Genomic DNA, 20,800 nt, shown 5'->3' on the forward strand with positions numbered 1-20,800 from the left:
TCTTCTCCAAAGAGGAGTAGAAAGAGCAAAGGGGTGTTAGCAAGGCAGACAGAGGCCTAGATACAGAGGGGTTAGTGTCTTATCTGTTATTTGGCCAGAAGCCCAGAAGTGGTCAGCTAGAAGGGAGGCGAAAGGAAATGAAACTAAACGAAAGTTCCAGCTGCTCTGTGTCTTACGATCTCACTCCCCTCTTACGATCTCATGCTCCCCATAATTCACCAATTATATTCGTTTAGAATACAGAATATTTATAAACACTTAGCCAGAATGCCCCTTCCTTAAAGGCGCAGCCTCAAATGGTCACAACTTGCAAAATATTTCTGCACAGATGCCATTAACTTTACCTGAAATTTAATGATTCAACCCTTGCAAAATTAAGTGGAATAGGCTTATAATTGCAGTAGTTATACTGTATTGAAGCATTTCTCTAGGATTTCCACTAACAAAACCAGGAGAAACTGTTGAAATGAATTACACAAGCAACAAAAAATTTTTGATTAAACAATACAGAGACCAACTTTCATCAAATTGAAGGGCTATTAAATTATATAGAATTACTTTGCTTTAGTGCTTAGACTACAATCTACATTTAATAGTTGCTAAGCATTCTTCTAACGTCTACATGATTTCTAGAGAGAAACAAAATAGATTTTGTAATAAAAGTATAATTAGAGAATATCAATTAATAACATTCTATTAATTTTTTTTAACTTTATTTTGTACCATCTGTATGTAGAGGCTTTGAAAATGGCGTAGTAATCAAGTGCACGTATGGACAGCAGTATGTGCCAAAAAACTGAGAAGTTAAAATGAAATGATAGGTAGATGTACTTCTTGATGCTGTTAACATGTGGCAGGATTCCCATTATTGGTGTATTTACTGTTTTTTTAGGTTTTGAGAGGGGTTGCTTTTAAATTAATGGCATGCTTCCATTTTAATTCTGCACCAAGATTACAAAGAGAGCGAAAAGCTGTACCAAAAATGTTGCATGTCTGGAAAGTACTCTTCTCATGGAGATTGCTAGCTGAATTAGTAAATCTATTTCAGCATGCTTTGCAAGCTGTGGATTTGAAGGACAGACATTCTAGTTAAACTCTGCTAACATGGCTTTCTGTAGTGTCTAAATGATGCTAGCGTTATTCAGCACACATGATGGAAAGCTTTTCCCTGATCTTTTTGTAATGCATGGTACATACTACAGCAGCCTTTTTTTCCCTCTCCTCAGATAAGAATGAGAGACATCAAGGCACTAGCAGTTTCAGGGAGCTGTTGGACAAACACCAGGAAGTCAAGCTCAAAGGAGGAAACAAAGTTATCTTTCCTTTCACCATCACCCTGTCCTGAAATTTCTGGAATGGGCTGCCTGGGGATGTGGTGGAGTTGCCATCACTGGAAGTTTTCAAGAGGAGACTTGATGGGGTGCTTGGTGCCATGGGTTAGTTGTTTAGGTGGGTTGGATTGGTTGATGGGTTGGATGCAATGATCTTGGAGGTCTCTTACAACCTGGTTTATTCTATTCTATTCCATTCTATTCTATTCTATTCTATTCTATTCTATTCTATTCTATTCTATTCTATTCTATTCTATTCTATTGGTGCCATGGTTTAGTTGATTAGGTGGATTGCATTAGTTGCTAGGTTGGAGGTTGGACGTGATGATCTTGAAGGTCTCTTCCAACCTGGTCCTATTCTATTCTATTCTATTCTATTCTACTCTATTCTATAGAATCATAGAATCAATCATGTTAGAAAAGACCTCAGAGATCATCAAGTCCAAACTATTACCTCAAACCTAACACCTCATGACAACAAACCATGGCTTCAAGTGCCATGTGCAATCCATTTTTTAACACCTTCAGGACAGTGACTCCACCACCTCCCTGGGCAGCATGTTCCAATGGCTAATTACTCTTTCTGTGAAGAACTTTCTCCTCATCTTGAGCCCAAACTTCCCCTGGTGCAGCTTGAGACTGTGTCCTCTTGTTCGGGTGCTGGTTGCCTGGGAGAGAGACCAACCCCTGACGAGAACGGAGACAGGGACGACAGCACTCAATATGAGTGATAGTAATCATCCAATTTTATTGTTCCACAATTCATTATTTATAGTCTTATCTTATACATAGTTAATTCTATTCTAATTTAACACATACTATTGGTTTCTCTCTAAAAGGTTACATCATTGTTTTCACTACTCTGTGGAATTTCTCTACTCAGTCTAATTGCTCTTTTTCCCAGCTCTTTGCCTACTCCTTATCTTGTTTGCCTCCCTTCTCAGGGGCAGCTTGACTTCAGCATACCAAGCAATCAGAACTTTTCCACAACTCCTACTCCATTGTTATATTAATAACAGAAAATCCTTCAAGACCTAGCTTGCACAGGTGTTCCTGGGACCCATGTGCCCTCTTGCTCAAACCAATCCCCACAACCCCCCACTTGGCTACAACCTCCTTTCAGGTAGTTGTAGATAGCAATAAGGTCTCCCCTGAGCCTCCTCTTCTCCAGGATAAACAATCCCAGCTCCCTCAGTCTCTTCTCACAGGGCTTGTGCTCCAGACCTCTCACCTGCCTCATTGCCCTGGACATGTTCAAGTGCCTCAGTGTCCTTAAATGGAGGAGCCCAGAACTGGACACAGTACTCAAGGTGTACAGGGGCACAATGATTTCCCTGCTCCTGCTGGTCACACTATTTCTGATGCAGGCCAGGATGCCTTTGGCTTTCTTGGCCACCTGGCCACAGTGCAGGCTCAAGTTCAGCCAGCTGTCGACCAGTACTCCCAGATCCCTTTCTGCCTGGCTGCTCTGCAGTCACTCTGACCCCAGCCTGTAGCACTGCATGGGGTTGTTGTGGCCAGAGTGTAGCACCTGGCACTTGGACTTTTTAAATGCCATCCTGTTGGACTCGAACCATCTGTCCAACCTGCCAAGGTCGCTCTGCAGAGCCCTTCTGCCCTCTAAAACATCAACACCTGCTCCCAACTTGGTGTTGTATGCAAACTTACTAATGATGGACTCAATGCCCTCATCCAGACCATCAATGAAGATATTGAATAGGATCAGGCCCAACACTGATCCCACCACACAGTGACATCATTCACCACTACTCTCTGGGCTCAGCCATCCAGCCAGTTCCGAACCCAGTGCAGAGTGTTGCTGTCCAAGCCACGAGCTGACAGCTTCGCCAGGAGTTTGCTGTGGGGGACACTGTCAAAGGCCTTGATGAAGACCAGATAGACTACATCCACAGCCTTCCCCACATTGACCAGGTGGGTCATCTGATCATAGAAGGAGATCAGGTTGGTCAGGCAGGACATGCCCTTCCTAAATTCCATATCAGCTGGATCTGATCCCTTGGCCATCCTGTAGGTGTGCTGTGATTGCCCCAAAGATGATCTGCTCTGTAATCTTACCTGGCACTGAGGTCAGGCTGACTGGCCTGGAGTTTCCTCCATCCGGCCCTTCTTCTGCATGGGCATCACACTGAGCAGTTTTCAGTCATCTGGGACCTCTCTGGTGAGCCAGGACAGCTGGTAAATGATGGAGAGCAGCTTGGCCAGCTCATCTGCCAGCTGTCTCTGCACCCTAGGATGGATCCCATCTGTTCCCATGGACTTGTGAGTATCCAAGTGGGTCCGCAAGTCCCTAACTATGTTCTCATGGATTTCAGGGAGATTACACTGCTGCCTGACTCCACCAACTGGTTCAGGAGGCCAGTTATCCTGAGGTCCTTCTGCCTTACTGTTGAAAATGGAGGCAAAGAAGATATTTTGTACCTCAGCCTTTTCCTCATCTTTAGTTACAATATTCTATTCTATTCCATTCCATTCCATTCCATTCCATTCCATTCCATTCCATTCCATTCCATTCCATTCTATTCCCCTCCAGGTGCAATAAAGAGTGGAGATTCTTCTTGCCTCTCTTTTTACCATTACTATATTAATAAATTATTTTTTTATAGTTTCAAGGAAATATGCAGGATCATGACGGACATTGGAATATCTGCTGGCAATGGTGCCAAAATAGGAAAATTCTCCTGTCACTACTGCTTGAAAGTCAAAATTCTCATGCTGTAATGGCTTACTATCATTATGATCTTGTAACAGTACTATCAAACATTCAAATATAAATATCCTCCTCTTGAAAGAGGCAAGTCAACTTGTCCTCTGGTATGAGGGTTGGGAAATGATAAGTCTTACTTTCAGGCAGTATTCAAGTTAAATCTACTGGAAGTCAATCTGACTTAAGCAAGACACATGTACACAGCCTTCACTACTTCAGAACATCATAGATCCAAGTTTAGATAAAGTTTTCTCTGCTTGGATTTAACTGAGAACTCTGTGGAGCCTGTTCAGCCATCCTTGAACACCTCTTCCAGTCTCACCAGTAGAAATGCACTTCTGCCTATTGATCTTAGGCTGGGTGTGTATGCTAACAGCAATAGAAGTAAATAGTGGAATAAAAATTCCTTCAGTTTTTCACTGTTCAACATGACTATCTAGTAAAACAGAGTGGAAAATCTGGACTCTATGGATGAGAGCCCTGTCCCTAATTCTTCCTCTGTCAATATTACTTGTGCCAGAGCATGAATGCAAGATGCAGGATGATAATTTACAGACTTGAAACACCCTAGTATCAGAAGTCAAAACACTATCAGCACTTCCCCTGGAGCTATAAATTAGTTCTCTGGGCACCTACAGAGTTGTAACAGTGAATTTAGGCTCAAGGAAATATTGATAGCTGCAGACTATTTCTGAGTCCCATGAGACTCAGGGTCCTCGATCCACTCCACAAAGCTATCACAGTAGCATTAAGCACTGTTGCTGTGATGGCAGTGAGCCATAAAATCAATGCTTTCTACTACCAGACACAATCCTCCCCATCTTTCACTTGTGCAGCTGCTCTTTCCCCCCCTGGTTTTGCAAGCAGGGAATGGACATGTCAAAGAAGGTACTAGCAAACCTTGATCCTCCAGCTTGTTAGAGGCACTAAAGCAGAAAAACCACTAAGCTATTTTTCAGCTAGTAAAGGGCAAGCATATTAATTTTCTCTCTCTCTCTCACATGCATCAGAAAAGAAAGGCAAACCAACAAGCTTGATCCATCTCCTCTGTGACTGTCCTCCTCCTTTGGGATTTCACATGTTGCTTCTGAGGAATTACAGAGATGAACTACTTTTCCTTCAGGGGAAAGGGAAACTGATATCATAGACCCTATTTAAATGATGTTTCACAAACACTGATTCTGTTAGTCTAGCTTCTGAGAGAATAAATCAGCTTTTTAATCAAGAGAAAATATCTTAATGAATTCAGTCCAGAGAAACACATGTTAAACAGGGTGAATTAAGCCCAGGCAAAGTAAATAGGAAAACAACCAAGAAACAAAACACCAACCACCAACCAAACAAACAAAACCAAACCCACCACATACATCATGGCTGATAAGTTTAATTCGTATTCTACTACAATCACAAATTATAACCTTCTGTCAGTGTTGCTGGTAACATCAGTACAGCCAGGCACTAGACAGATTGCAGAATCTCTGCTACTGAAAATATGTCATGCCTGTTTGTGTATATTCTCATCAATAATGTATTGTCTTCAGGACAGTACAGCAAAATACAATCCAGAAATTATTAGGGTAAGACCTAACCTTTAAAGAGCAAATACCCGATGGTACGGAGACTGATATATTTTTGTGTATATTGGAAAGAAGAAAAATTTTTATTATTCCCCAAACCATCACCTGGATGCAAAGAAAGTAATAAAGATAGAAGAAATGTTTGCTTTGTTGTTTTGTTGCTTGTTTTGTGTGGTTTTTTTCCTTAGTAGGAAAGGGAAAAATAACCACCTGTTTTATTTCTTAGTAGAAAGCAGGTGAAGCACTGGCAGAAGAGAACATTATCAAAGGAAGATCACTAAGAAAGAGTTTACAGTATAAAAGCCTCTGCATAGGATAAGCAAGCTCAGATAGTCACAGTTCAATTTTCAAAATAGGAAAAAAAGTGTTTCCCCCTAATCTCATATTCTATAGAATATTCTTTTCCATTCTTCAGGACAACCTTCTCCATAATTGCAGATAGTCTTCTAATAATACTTATGAATGTATACCATGGCAGCAAGTAAGCTTTGCTTTCAGTATGTCCTTTGCTGCAAATATGCCACACACATTGATCCTTAAACTATAACAGAATGAAATCTGCTGCAATCTCAGTATTACCACTTCCATTAACATTTCTGACATTCATTGTCAACTGGAATTCAAAGACTAAAATGTCCAAACCCACATCTCAACAAGGTGCTTAAAAATGAAAAATTTCAAGGCAGTTATTTTGCATACATATGCTCATCTTTTTAATCTTGCATCTTACTAAACAAGATATTGCCTTTGATCTTGTGACATTTTCCTTTCTTAAAGTAATGATAATGCAAATAACTCATGGCCATCACAGCAAATCACCTGAATAGCTTTTATGTGTAGCTAAGGAAATGAAAAATTTCCCGTAACATCATACTTTTTAACCCCTAATAGCTTTACATTTAAAAGAAAACTATTACGGCATCTTTACTATCTCATTCTGTGCACAGATGTATGCATCATGGACCAGGCTTCACATCACCAGTGTGGTGATCCACAACAGACTCCCTCCCAGCTCACCAGATTTCCTGAAGTGTGTGCCAGTAATACCTATAACCTTCTGAATTCTTTCTAGTGTAACTGAGGGGACCCAGGTGGAATTAGAATTACATCAAATGAAATGTACCATATACCTTCTTAAACTACATGGAAGCATGATACAAAGAGACTTGAAATCAACTTCAGAGGCAAATTGGTGAAGTCAAACTTGTGATTCATCAATTAGAGCTTCTCACTATAGGCAATACATGAGACATTTCTAGAGAAACTGAAAAATTTGTACGTTTTCACAGTAGATCAGACCCATGCAGCAGAAGCTGGGTTTGTAACTATGAAACGCTGAATGAAATTCAGTAACTCAATGTTTAGCAATTTTCATTTCCAACTCAGTGGTATCATGTTGTAATACAGAGCAGCTTATAATATAAGCCCTATAGCAACACTTGTTACCTAAAGGGTTTAATTTGCTTACGTCACCAGTGATTCTGGCTCTCATAATAAACACAGGAATTTTTATTACTTTTAAAAACTCAGATTAATTTTGGACCCAAACTCACTTTGATCAGTGATATATCCCTATACCAGCAAAACAGGGAAATTTAAAAAAAATCAGTGCTATCATTTTTTAAGCAGAAAACAGCAAACTACCAGCAAAAATCCTGAAACCAACCAACAAACCAAATAAAAAACTCCAACAAACAAATAAACAGCAACAACAAAGGGAAAAAGGGAAGGTTTGGGAAGGTTTGGAAAGGAAAGGAAAGGAAAGGGAAAGGAAAGGGAAAGGAAAGGAAAGGGAAGGGAAAGGGAAAGGGAAAGGAAAGGAAAGGGAAAGGGAAAGGAAAGGAAAGGGAAAGGAAAGGAAAGGAAAGGAAGGAAAGGAAAGGAAAGGAAAGGAAAGGAAAGGAAAGGAAAGGAAAGGAAAGGAAAGGAAAGGAAAGGAAAGGAAAGGAAAGGAAAGGAAAGGAAAGGAAAGGAAAGGAAAGGAAAGGAAAGGAAAGGAAAGGAAAGGAAAGGAAAGGAAAGGAAAGGAAAGGAAAGGAAAGGAAAGGAAAGGAAAGGAAAGGAAAGGAAAGGAAAGGAAAGGAAAGGAAAGGAAAGGGAAGAAAGGAAAGGAAAGGGAAAGGAAAGGAAAGGGAAAGGGAAAGGAAAGGAAAGGAAAGGGAAAGGAAAGGAAAGGAAAGGAAAGGAAAGGAAAGGAAAGGAAAGGAAAGGAAAGGAAAGGAAAGGAAAGGAAAGGAAAGGAAAGGAAAGGAAAGGAAAGGAAAGGAAAGGAAAGGAAAGGAAAGGAAAGGAAAGGAAAGGAAAGGAAAGGAAAGGAAAGGAAAGGAAAGGAAAGGAAAGGAAAGGAAAGGAAAGGAAAGGAAAGGAAAGGAAAGGAAAGGAAAGGGAAGGAAAGGAAAGGAAGACATGGAAAGGAAAGGGAAGGAAGGAAAGGAAAGGAAAGGAAAGGAAAGGAAAGGAAAGGAAAGGAAAGGAAAGGAAAGGAAAGGAAAGGAAAGGAAAGGAAAGGAAAGGAAAGGAAAGGAAAGGAAAGGAAAGGAAAGGAAAGGCAAGGAAAGGAAAGGAAAGGAAAGGAAAGGAAAGGAAAGGAAAGGAAAGGAAAGGAAAGGAAAGGAAAGGAAAGGAAAGGAAAGGAAAGGAAAGGAAAGGAAAGGAAAGGAAAGGAAAGGAAAGGAAAGGAAAGGAAAGGAAAGGAAAGGAAAGGAAAGGAAAGGAAAGGAAAGGAAAGGAAAGGAAAGGAAAGGAAAGGAAAGGAAAGGAAAGGAAAGGAAAGGAAGAAAGGAAAGGAAAGGAAAGGAAAGGAAAGGAAAGGAAAGGAAAGGAAAGGAAAGGAAAGGAAAGGAAAGGAAAGGAAAGGAAAGGAAAGGAAAGGAAAGGAAAGGAAAGGAAAGGAAAGGAAAAAAGGAAAGGAAAGGAAAGGAAAGGAAAGGAAAGGAAAGGAAAGGAAAGGAAAGGAAAGGAAAGGAAAGGAAAGGAAAGGAAAGGAAAGGAAAGGAAAGGAAAGGAAAGGAAAGGAAAGGAAAGGAAAGGAAAACACCCACACAAGCTGAGGCATATGTTTTTCCCCTAACTGGAAGTTGTGGAAATTGTTGACTAAAGAGATCCCCCAAAGGTTAGTGTGATTTGAAATGAGCCATGTATTTCAAGAGGAACTAAAACTGTAAGGTTTCATAATATTGCTGACTAAGACACTCTTTTTACATCCGTTTGGAAGCAAGGTCAAGAATCACACTTCTAGTAAGAGAACTCTTCCATGCATGCCCTGTTCACCAGAATGGCATCAGTAAGCAGTTCATCCACACAGAAAGGTAAGTACTAGTATACCTTAGGAAACAAAGTGAGTGGTTGAAAGATAGTACAGCATGGGCAAGTTGTTTTTTTACTTTTATCTGTTTTTCTTTTTTTTTTTTTTTTTTAATTTTCTCTTTTAGTCTAGCTATCATTCTTCATCAGTTACAAATCTGTAGTGTAGAAAATTAGCCATTGCATATATTTTTCTCTTCCTCATTTACCATTGCCTTAGGCAAACACATGGGTGCTTCCCAGGCACACCCGTGGCAATCTGAGCTACATTACATGAGTTCAAATGGGATCATGCATGTGACTCTGCATATTAATGGCACAATCATAAGTGCTTCACAAGGCATTTGCCAAAAGCTTGTCTCTTGAAGAGGAAGGAAATCATCATCCACATTAAATGGCCATGGGCAAATTACAAAGAGACTTTTTCAGCAGCTAGCATAAAAAGCAGTCTAGGAGAAGCAGGCAATACTGCAGTGGTAGAAGGGACCTTGGTGTGCAAACAGTTGCTGTTAAAGTGCAGTGTGACACCACCCAAGTCACCTGGGGGTCTCCCAGCCTCTGCTGGCTAGAACACAGCATTCTCCCATGGGGTATCACAAGCAGCCTCTCCCAGTGCCAGCTGGGTCCAAGTGCTGGATGTCCCTGAAAAACCTGTTCTGGGCAGCTGCCTGGGAGCTTGAGTGAGTCCATTCCAGGAGACTGTGCAGCCACGAATCTCAGGAGAATTGAGCCCCTGTTGTCAGAAGGGCTTTCCTGGGGGATACTGCAAGGGATTGGATATCTTGGGATTAGATAGAGGGTTGTTCAGAGATTCAGAGGTATTTATTGGCATTTTCTAAAAGGCTCCTTTTTATGGGTGCTGTTACTGAGACTGATCTTGAATCTATCGTACTGGCTGCTAGTTAATTAACTACATGTTGTTAATAAATCAATAAAATGCTTTCATCTCAATTTGGTTTAACGACATGAAATAAATATCTTTCCCTTGTGAAATATTGTACCTTCTTATCACTTAGGAACACAGAATTGATTTCTTAATGTTTAATATCATGTTACACTTGAAGATACAATGTCTTTATTCCCCAAGAGCAAGAGTATTACAGTCAACAAAATTATGCTCACTTTACACCAGTATAATTAAGACTCCAATGCCATATGCCTACACCTATTAAACTGTCTGTTTTTGATGAAGGAACTCATCATACATAATTTCTATAATAAAAGCAGGAGTTAAAATCAACAGGTATAACAGTACAGATATTTCTCTTGCTCTTTTTTTAAAAATTCAATTATGGCCAAACTTTTGCTAATTGCTTTATTCTGTTTCTTTCACTGTATCTATTTATTTTTAAAAAGATAAAGCAAAATACTCTTTTAAGTAGATTGTGTTCACCCTTTTCAGAAAATTTTTCTTTCATTCTATGAACTCTCAACATGATATAGACTGTTGATATTTTCTAGTAACTTGAAGAACAGGTGAGAAAGACAGATAATTTTAGAGACATGTTTTAGAAACTGCACATAGGTAAATGTGTTCCTGTGACATGCTTATTTTATACCACTAAAACAATGCTTCATACACACTATCTCTTTTTACCAAAGCTACATGCCTTCCACATGAAAGCCAACCCATCCATCATACATCATGTTCACATGAGGTTCAAAATACACCTACCTTTCCACATACATAAAGATTTACCCCTTGATTTAAGATAGTAAGCAAATAAAGAAAATTACATAAAAGTTAGAGGAGATAGATCATTGTGATACATTCTTTGCTGTATTTTTGTTGGTTGCCTTGTGTGTGTTTTGCTGGGGTTTTCTTGGTTTGGTTTGGTTTGGTTCGGTTTAATTTGGTTTTGTATCATTTAATTTCATTTCATTTTGTTTGATTTGGTTTTTTTCAGCCCTTTCTAAATAAAAAAGAGCTTGGTTCCCAGCTCTTGACCTTGTGGTTACATGGTGAAAGAAATCCTTACAGCTTGGTTGTTAATTCCAAAGTGAGTCTCAACTAAACTAAATTTTAAACAGAGGTGTTATCCAGCAACGAAAGAAATATCTCATTCAACACTAGTACTGCAGAGCTAATGGAATAACAATAATACAGTTTTCATGTACATAATCTAAATTCAAATATATTTAATAGCTTCAGGCAACAGGCATCAACAATATACCAATGACTTATAGTACAGGCAGAATTTCAGGCTGCGGCTCTGCCATAGAAATCAGAGAAAAAACACTGAAATCTCATGTCAATACTTAAGCATAGTGAATCTGAAATATTCTGTTAAATTTGATCTGATAATAGACCAGAAATATGCATGTATAATGCAATCTGCCCTCATATTCTGATCACCTTGAGGTAAACTGAGTTTGCAAAAGCCTTCCATTTTAGCTCTGTGGCAATGCATCTCTCTTGTGTTAGCCTGGAAAAAAAAAAGAACAACTTAAAAGAGAAACAAAAAAATCACCAGTGGAAAAAAATAATGTTTTTTAAAATAAAAATTACTTACAGTCTGGGCCTTCAGTATCAGAATTAGTACATGTGACATTACTAAAAAAGACAAAACCTAGAGTCAAAGAAGTATTGTGGAAAAGACTTCTAAGAGTATTTTTGACACAGTCAACATTTTTCAAATTACTTTTAAATAGAGCTCTTAGCCAATCTCAACTAACCAGCAGAGTTCAGCCTCTTTTCTTTGCCTGAGTTTTGGGGTCATTTTCTATACTTATTCAGCTTTTCAAAAATTGAAGATACCAATGTGCTGGTTTTATGCTAATGTGATTTAACTGTTAGACAAAAAAAAAAGAAAGCAAAGAAACATCTACTGATTTCAAAGGAGAGCTTTCTGGGGGGGCCATGATAATCTAAGCAATAGCACATGGGAAGCTCAATGAAACGCAAAGCTATTCTCTATACTAGAATTGAAGTAATTTTTGGTATTTTGCCTCTTTCAGAGCATACTCAATTTAGATGGCAAAGGTAGTCTTATCTTTCACAGCTTTTTCTTGAAATAAGTAAAGTCATAACATTTGTTAGAATGGAATTTCATCAACAACAGTCTTACATGTGTTTCCTTATGCCATCTCTTGTACAAGTTGACAAAGCATATGATAGGTTTTCAAATACTGGAAAAAATATCTTCAGTATATATAACTGTATGAGTTAGGAAAACCTCTCTGGGCTTGTCCAAACAAAAATCTAAGACAACTTCCAACTCTGTGTGGTCAGAAGTTGAAATCTGATCTTTCAGAAGACAGAAATATTTACTATGTCTTTAGCCAAAGAGAGGCTGATGTTTAGAAGCGGTAAGTAAGGACATCCAGTGTCCAGCAATCACTAAGGAGGCTGAACGATATAGAAGTATGACATAAACATTTATTGAATGTCAAAATCCAACAGAACAAATTTGAAAAAAATCAAACTCTAACTTTTGCAAAACTTTTGCTTAAACACATTCAGTTTATCTGAAAAAAAAGCTCAATGCCAGTCTTTCCTATAATGTTTTCTCTTTTCCCTTGTCATCAGCAAAAGAATTTTTATATCACCTTTTCAAAAAGAAGAAAAATTAATTTGCTAACTCTGGAGCTCTGTGTTGATTACAGCTGAAATCTGGAGCTGTCCTATCCAAAATAAAGAACAATATGATGGAGATGTCTAGGATAAAGGAAACTGGTTACTTAAAAGTATTATATCTTTCATTCTGGTATAGTGATTGTGTCATTTGACTAGTAACTGTTTACAAATTCTAGTAAAGTAAGACTCTTCCAGGAGATGGAGGCAAACGGTACAAATATTTTTGAAACACATGCAGACAAACCCACAACTTTTTGATTTTCTTGAATTGTAACTGGTATCTCCATATAAGGAAGAAACTGACATTTGCACATCACTGAATATTAACAAGATATAATGTGCTCACTTAGAGACTCAGAATTGTGATTTTACTTCATGCCAGCAAACCCCAGATCCAGTTGGGTATCCAATTTTCCTTTCTCAAGTACCTCAGAAATCTTTGTTTCTACAATGAAAATAAACTTTGTAATACGACATTGAAAAAGAACTATATTCATTCTGTTGCCCATGAAAGAATACCAGTCACTCCCCTAGACCTTCCTTTAAGGCATAATTTATTATCCTTTGGAAAAAGTTGACAGTATCATAAAATCTACATAGTAGGAATATGTGTTTACACTTCATACCAGCTTTAGAAACCCACTGGAAAAAAATTCCCCAGTAATGACCCAGACTTTTCTAAGAATCAGCCTAGCACTTCAAGGTAAATCTGATCAGTGAAGAAAGAAAGTGGCCTTTGGGCCTTAAGCCAGAAAAGTCATTATGTGACAAGCAGAAAAAAATTGCTTTAGAAGATATCTTGACTTCAGTAAAGTTTTCGATACTGTCTTCCATAACATCCTCATAGAAAAGCTCAGGAAATGTGACATAGATGGCTGGTCTCTGAGGTGGATTGAAAACTGGCTTGACAACAGAGTTCAGAGGGTATTTGTCAGTGACACAGACTTAACTTGGAGGCCTGCAGCCAGTGGTGTTCAGTACTGGGTCCAGTTTTGTTCAATATCTTTATCAACAAACTGGATGAGGAGATTGCGAGAACCCTCAGTAAGTTCGGGGATGATATAAAATGGGGGCAGGACGGGGGAGTGGGGGGGTGTGGGGGGTGTGACTAACACCCCATCAGGCTGTGCAGCTATCCAATGAGATCTGGACAGGCTGGAGAGCTGGGTGCACTAGTACAGTTTAGGGCTGCCCTGCTGGAAAGCAGCTCCAAAGAGAAAGACCTTGGAGTGCTGATGGACAGTAAGTTTTCCATGGAACAACAATGTGCCCTTGTAGCCAAGAGAGCCAATAGTACCCTGGGATGCATCAAGAAGGGTGTGTCCAGCAGCTATAGGGAAGTTCTTCTACCTCTCTATTCTGCTCTGGTGAGGCTACACCTGGAATACTGTGTCCAGTTTCAGGCTCCACAGTTCAAGAAAGACAGAGAACTGCTGGAGAGAATCCAGTTGAGAGCCACAAGGATGATTAGGACACTTGAGCATCTCCCCTATGCAGAGAGACTGAGAAACCTATGGCTGTTTAGTCTTGAGAAGACCAAGAGGGCATCTGATCAATGTGTTCATATGTATTCAATTCATAAATATCTGAAGGGTGGGTGTCAAGTGGATGGGGGCAAGCTCTTTTTGGTAGTGCACAGTAATAAGACAAGAAACAATGGGTTCAAACTTGAACATCGAAGATTTCACCTCAACATGAGGAGAAACTTCTTTACAATGAGGGTGTTGGAGCAGTGGAACAGGCTGCCCAGGGAGGTTGTGAAGTCTCCTTCTCTGGAACCTTTCCAAACCCACCTGGATGCATTCCTGTGCAGACTACCCTAAGTGATCCTGCTTTGTCAGGGGTCTGGACTTGATGATCTCTTCAGGTCCTTCCAACCTCTAATACACTGTGATACTGTGATACTATCACATGGTCATAATCTGGGGAGAAAGTGTTCATTGTAAACCAGTTCATTGCTTTTTCACTTTTTCAGAATAAAATGGTTTAGAACTTGAATTTACTAACACAATTGAGAAAAAAATATATATTGAAAGGTCAGTTTGTTCTCTATTACAGGTCGTTTACCATATTTCAATTACAATAGCAGTAGTTCTAGTTTTCCCTTTAACCTTGGCACTTCCACATATATATCTTCTACTTGGGGGGAAGGTTTGGGCAGGTTTGGGAAGGTTTGGGAATGGAAGGTTTGGGAAAGTTTGGGAAGGGAAGGTTTGGGAAGGGAAGGTTTGGGAAGGTTTGGGAAGGTTTGGGAAGGGAAGGTTTGGGAAGGTTTGGGAAGGGAAGGTTTGGGAAGGTTTGGGAAGGTTTGGGAAGGTTTGGGAAGGGAAGGTTTGGGAAGGGAAGGTTTGGGAAGGGAAGGGAAGGGAAGGTTTGGAAGGGAAGGGAAGGTTTGGGAAGGGAAGGTTTGGGAAGGTTTGGGAAGGGAAGGGAAGGTTGGGAAGGGAAGGGAAGGTTTGGGAAGGGAAGGTTTGGGAAGGGAAGGGAAGGTTTGGGAAGGGAAGGGAAGGTTTGGGAAGGGAAGGGAAGGGAAGGTTTGGGAAGGTTTGGGAAGGTTTGGGAAGGGAAGGTTTGGGAAGGTTTGGGAAGGTTTGGGAAGGTTTGGGAAGGGAAGGGAAGGGAAGGGAAGGGAAGGGAAGGGAAGGGAAGGGAAGGGAAGGGAAGGGAAGGGAAGGGAAGGGAAGGGAAGGGAAGGGAAGGGAAGGGAAGGGAAGGGAAGGTTTGGGAAGGGAAGGGAAGGTTTGGGAAGGGAAGGGAAGGTTTGGGAAGGGAAGGGAAGGGAAGGTTTGGGAAGGTAAGGGAAGGGAAGGTTTGGGAAGGTTTGGGAAGGTTTGGGAAGGGAAGGTTTGGGAAGGTTTGGGAAGGTTTGGGAAGGTTTGGGAAGGTAAGGGAAGGGAAGGTTAGGGAAGGGAAGGTTAGGGAAGGGAAGGGAAGGTTAGGGAAGGGAAGGTTAGGGAAGGGAAGGGAAGGGAAGGGAAGGGAAGGGAAGGGAAGGGAAGGGAAAGGGAAGGGAAGGGAAGGGAAGGGAAGGAAGGGAAGGGAAGGGAAGGGAAGGGAAGGGAAGGGAAGGGAAGGGAAGGGAAGGGAAGGGAAGGGAAGGGAAGGGAAGGGAAGGGAAGGTTCGGAGAGAGAGGAGAGGAGAGGAGAGGAGAGGAGAGGAGAGGAGAGGGAGAGGAGAGGAGAGGAGAGGAGAGGAGAGGAGAGGAGAGGAGAGGAGAGGAGAGGAGAGGAGAGGAGAGGAGAGGAGAGGAGAGGAGAGGAGAGATGGAGCATGAGAGCAGTATTTTCCAGAAGTCGCAGCAATGTTTACACAGGTTCATTAGCCTACGAATTCCATCTATGGTTACAATACCCTTTCTAAAGGGGCTTTAATTGCCTTACCTGAGGAACAGGGTTCCTCTAAAATATGAGACTTTTCCACTTTTCAGCACCCACGTTGTTTTGAAAGAAAGTTAGCATGTGAAAATGGATTTAATCTTCATGACACAGAGTAAACAGGACATATCGCTTGCTTTTCTCTTTTCTTATCTGCTCTCTCTAGGCAGAAATATGTCAACTGCACTTATTTTGCTTAGCATGTTATTTTGTAATCTGCTAGATGGTGCCTAAACATTTGGCATTACTTAGAGAGCTGTAGCACTTCACTCCAGATCTTCACAATGAAAAATACCCCAAACTTATCGGTTCAGCACTTAAGCATCTGGTACATCTTGCAACTTACTGTGCATCTTTCTCAAGATTACCAGGAATATGAGGCAGAATATGAAATTTAATTTCCAATTCTCAATCTAGTCCTTTAACCATAAGACAATTCTTCTCATGCACAGATATGGGCTAAAAATCACAAAGATGGATGTATTATCTGCAGATTCACAAAGGCAAGTAGACAGTCAAAAAAGGTTTTAAGTCTTAAAGATGACATTGAATTAAAATAGGTTCTTTTTTTATTTGAACACATGTAGTATAAATATTTTTTGAAATCTAGCTATTTTGATAACAAAAAATCTTAAAACACTGAATTCTTTTAATGACAATTAAATTTAAAAATCTCCAATTTGATAGATACTTAGGACCAGGAGTTAGAATGCAGTGTTCCCAAATGCCAAGCAGAATTACAATAAAGACCACTGACTGGTGAGTTAGAGCAGTGCTTCTCACACTCCTGTCCAGGGAGCACCATCAGCAGTGTGTAAAGCCAGTTCTGTCATACCAGGAAGGAAGCTGTCAATCTCCAAGCAAAGATATACTCTGCAACTGTAGTTAACACACAGTTCTTCTATTCAAGCAGGCTTTTTAAAGAAGGTTAACATCAAATAGTGACAAGCATTGCACTGATATCTGCACAGCCACCTCCTTTACACTTGGGCTTTCTTCACTGCTTATTCTGCCAGAAGCAGGTTCAGCAGTTAAAATGAGAGTCACAGATGGAGTTCAGGAGGATGAAAGGTTTTCCACTTATTCAGCATTTGCCACTGGACCAGCTGGAAGAGCACACCCTGCAGCTCCAGCCACACACAACATACGAGCTGGAGCACAAGAATGAGGCAGAGCTTATTCCTCTCCATGGCCAGCAGGTAGAGCCAAACATGGTATCAGGTCAGGATTGTCCATCAGTTTTTTATAGAGAGTGGGCAAGTTAACAGACATTATAGAAATGATGACCACCTTCTTCAAGATCCCTGTGACACCCAAGACTGCAGCCTCTATCGGTAAATGAAATGACTGATATCAAGTTTTCAAGGAAGCAGGACAGCCACATAAAGAAAAGTTTATCTGCCCTAGATCCTACCACTAGTCTTCTGACTTACTAATATTTTCCAGCCCAAAGTCCACACAGACAAACCAGTGTGTTTTGAAGCTCCCTTAAATCAACACTGTGGTAGCTAGGGACCAGCGACTGGAAGATTTCGTGCTGTACATGTAGATAAGGTTTTCTCTGTAGCCTATGGTACTCAGGCCATGATGTAAGCAGACAGATGTGACATTGTAACCCCAAGGTTATAAAAGGTGGTAACAGCCAGTAATAAACGCCATTTGCCATCCACCACATTGGTGTCTGTGTGCTGATGGACCGGCAGCCTGGGTGTGGCTGCTGTACCCCCGCCCCGGACCAGGTCGTCTTTGCCTACCACAAGCAATTAGCTTGTTAAAAAAAAAAAAAAAAAAGGCAACAAGTGGTGCCGAAACCCGGGAAAACCCTTGGATTCCACAGAAGAAGTCCACTGCCACAGGGGGGATGCCCCCAGGACCAGCAAGAACTCAAATACAAGTTCTCAAGGACCAACAGAGGGAGGGGAACCACTGTGACGGTCGTCTTGCGAAGAGTCAAATTCCCTGGGACCAACGATGCAGGTCGTATCAGAATTGCACAGGCAGTGGGGTATTGATTGTAAATCTAAAGACTACTCTCGCTGTGACGAGGCTTTTACAACTTGGGGTCATTAATCAGCCGGTAGATATCCACCACCCACAGGCATGGGAGAAGTGCACTAAGATGCTTGCCGAGGAGGCAAAGTCTTCCAGATGTGGGAAACATCTTAAGTCATGGGAGAGGGTTGAGGAGGCTTTACAGAAAGCCAGGCAAAAAAAGGAAACCTGGAAAGCAGCAAGGGAGTATTTGAGAGATACTCCAAAGCTGGGAGTCGGGGCAGCTACGCAGACTCAGAGCCTCTCAGATGGCAATGATTCTGCAGAGCTTGAACAGCTGCGGGAGAGTGGCACACCCCCTACGTCCCCAAAACACCCAAGCGCCAGCCCTTATAAGGACAATCAGGGGCACGCCCTGCATTCCTGGGGTGAGCTAGCGGAGGAAGCTAGGAGCGTGGAAGCCGGGGCGAGGCCACAGCCCTATGCACCCGAACGAGAAGGGAGAAAGCAGTGGGGGCGAGCCAAAATGGGAGGAGCAGCCTGTCCGTGAGAGAAGTGGGTGGAACCAGGACGTGAACGAGGGGTGGAGAGCCCTCGGGAGGTGGGGCGAGCCAAGGGGGAAGGACCGACCTGCTCACAAGGGGTGTGGGCGGGACCAGAGCCCGAGCAGGAGGCGGGACGGCCCAAGGGGAGGGAACAGCCCACCCACAAGGAGTAGGCGGGGCCGCAGCACAACCAACGGCACAGAGACCCAAAGCAAGCAGCTGGTCAAGCTCTGGATCAGATACCAGCGGTAGCGGCGGAATGGGAGCATAACTAGTCAGTCGAGCTCTGGCTCGTGGAACATATCAGATACTAGCTGGTACAAATGGTATTCATCAGAGTACAGGTCTGAAGAGGAGGAAACAGAGATAGGCAGAGTGAAAAAGCAAAACATCCCCATCCATAACAAAGAAAAATTTCCCCTCACTAATTGGAGAAAAATAAAAATGGCATGTGCGACTGGACTCCTGCTGATAACCTAGTGTTCCCAGTCCGGGTGATAGATGGGGGTCAAAGGGCCTACTCACCAGTAAATCCCAAGGATGTGCAGGCGATTGTTAAGGCAATTGCAGACAAAGGGCTTAATTCTGCCATGGTCTCCACTCTCATAGATGGAGTTTTTGGGGGAGATGACATGCTTCCATTTGATATAAAGCAAGTCTGCAGAATGATTCTTGATGGGGCAGGGATGATCGTTTTTAAGCAAGAGTGGGAGGATAATTGTGCAAGGCAGCTAGCCAGAATAACTGGGCCAGACCACCCGCTCCATGGCTCTAACCTGCAGCGGCTAATGGGTACAGATCCAACAATGGTTACCCCTCAGGCACAGGCTCAAGGCCTGCGAGCCCCTGAAGTTATGACAACTACCCGTGCAGCTAGAGAGGCTATTCGCACAGTCTCTATGGCCATTGCCAAGCCATCGCCGTGGTCCTCAATAAGCAGGGGAAAGTGAGAGCTTTACACGGTTTGTGGATCGCCTCCATGCAGCTATCGATTCCTCAGACCTGCCTGCAGAGGCCAAGGGCCCGCTCACAGCGGAATGCATACGCCAGCAGAGCAACTCAGTGACCAGAGAAATCTTACGATCACTGCCAGCAGGGGCGACCCTTGCAGACATGATTAAGCATGTTGTAAAAGAAGATCCAGGCGCAATGGCCACAATGGCCAATGTAATGGCCTGTTTCCCGAACTGTTGCCCCCAGGGAGCAGCCAGCTATATGGCACCCAGCATATGCCCAACGGCAGCCCAGCTGAACCTGCCTACATTTCAGGAACAGCAGGAACCACCCCTTGGTGGCGAGACCCCAGAGTGGCCTGGCAGTAAAATGTGACAGTCCGCCAGTAGTGTGGGGAACTTGCTCCCTCTACAACGTCCCACATGATCAAACCAGATCTTCAGAATAAAACTAATGAAAACTGTGAGTTTCTGTTCACAGGATTGGATCACCGGACACCCCCGTGACCCCTGTATCCACTGTCAGGAGAGCCCGATGAGCCACCAGATACACCATCCAAGCCTGGGAGACCAACACTTGCAGAACCCAGACAACAGCAGAGTAACCTTTGCAAAGAGGGTTGCAATAACTTTGTGTGATCTTGATCCTAGCACCTATTGCTGTAGGGCGGGCGGAATCAGATTACCGCAGTCACCAGGCCCATCAACCATTCAAATGGACACTGTCTCGAGGGGATCGATCGGTCGTGAGAACCTTAATAACGGTGGGGGGTCCTAGCTTTCTGGTTACACTATGTGAGCTAGTTAACGCAAAGGGAGCATGTGACAGTAAATCACCATCGTTTTACATGTGTCCTAGCTCCAACCCCGAAAAATCCTATTGCAATCAGCCAGGTCACTATTTTTGTGCATACTGGGGTTGTGAGACAATTGCCCCCACGTGGATTACAAAGCCCCTCGACCCTTACTTAAATGTAACTCAGTGTTCTGTCGGATGCAGACCACAACCAGAGCATCGTGCTTTTGATGCACAGGGAAGAGTTCACACTATAGTGCGGGATCGTAAACATGGAGCTTGAATGTCATCCAATTTCAGAAACCTAGCTGGCTTGTAGGGAGAAGTTGGGGATTTCAGTATGTTGAAACAGGGAAGGACAGAGGTGGATTGATTACTATTAAGAAGGAACCGATTGAAAATGATCCTGTGCCAGCAGGTCCTAACCAAGTTTTGAAGGTAGAATCTAAGAGTAACACCAAAAGCCTAACCATAAGCACCCCAGACCATGTAAGAGATCCGACTGCCCCAGCCTTGGACGAGAGCTTTGGGGAGGAATCTTTGTGGAAATTGATACAGGTTAGTTACTTCCTGTTAAATGGGACAAATCCAAATCTTACAGAACATTGTTGGCTGTGCTATGGGAT

This window comes from Dryobates pubescens, chromosome Z, assembly GCF_014839835.1.
Source record: "Dryobates pubescens isolate bDryPub1 chromosome Z, bDryPub1.pri, whole genome shotgun sequence".
NCBI lineage: Eukaryota > Metazoa > Chordata > Aves > Piciformes > Picidae > Dryobates > Dryobates pubescens.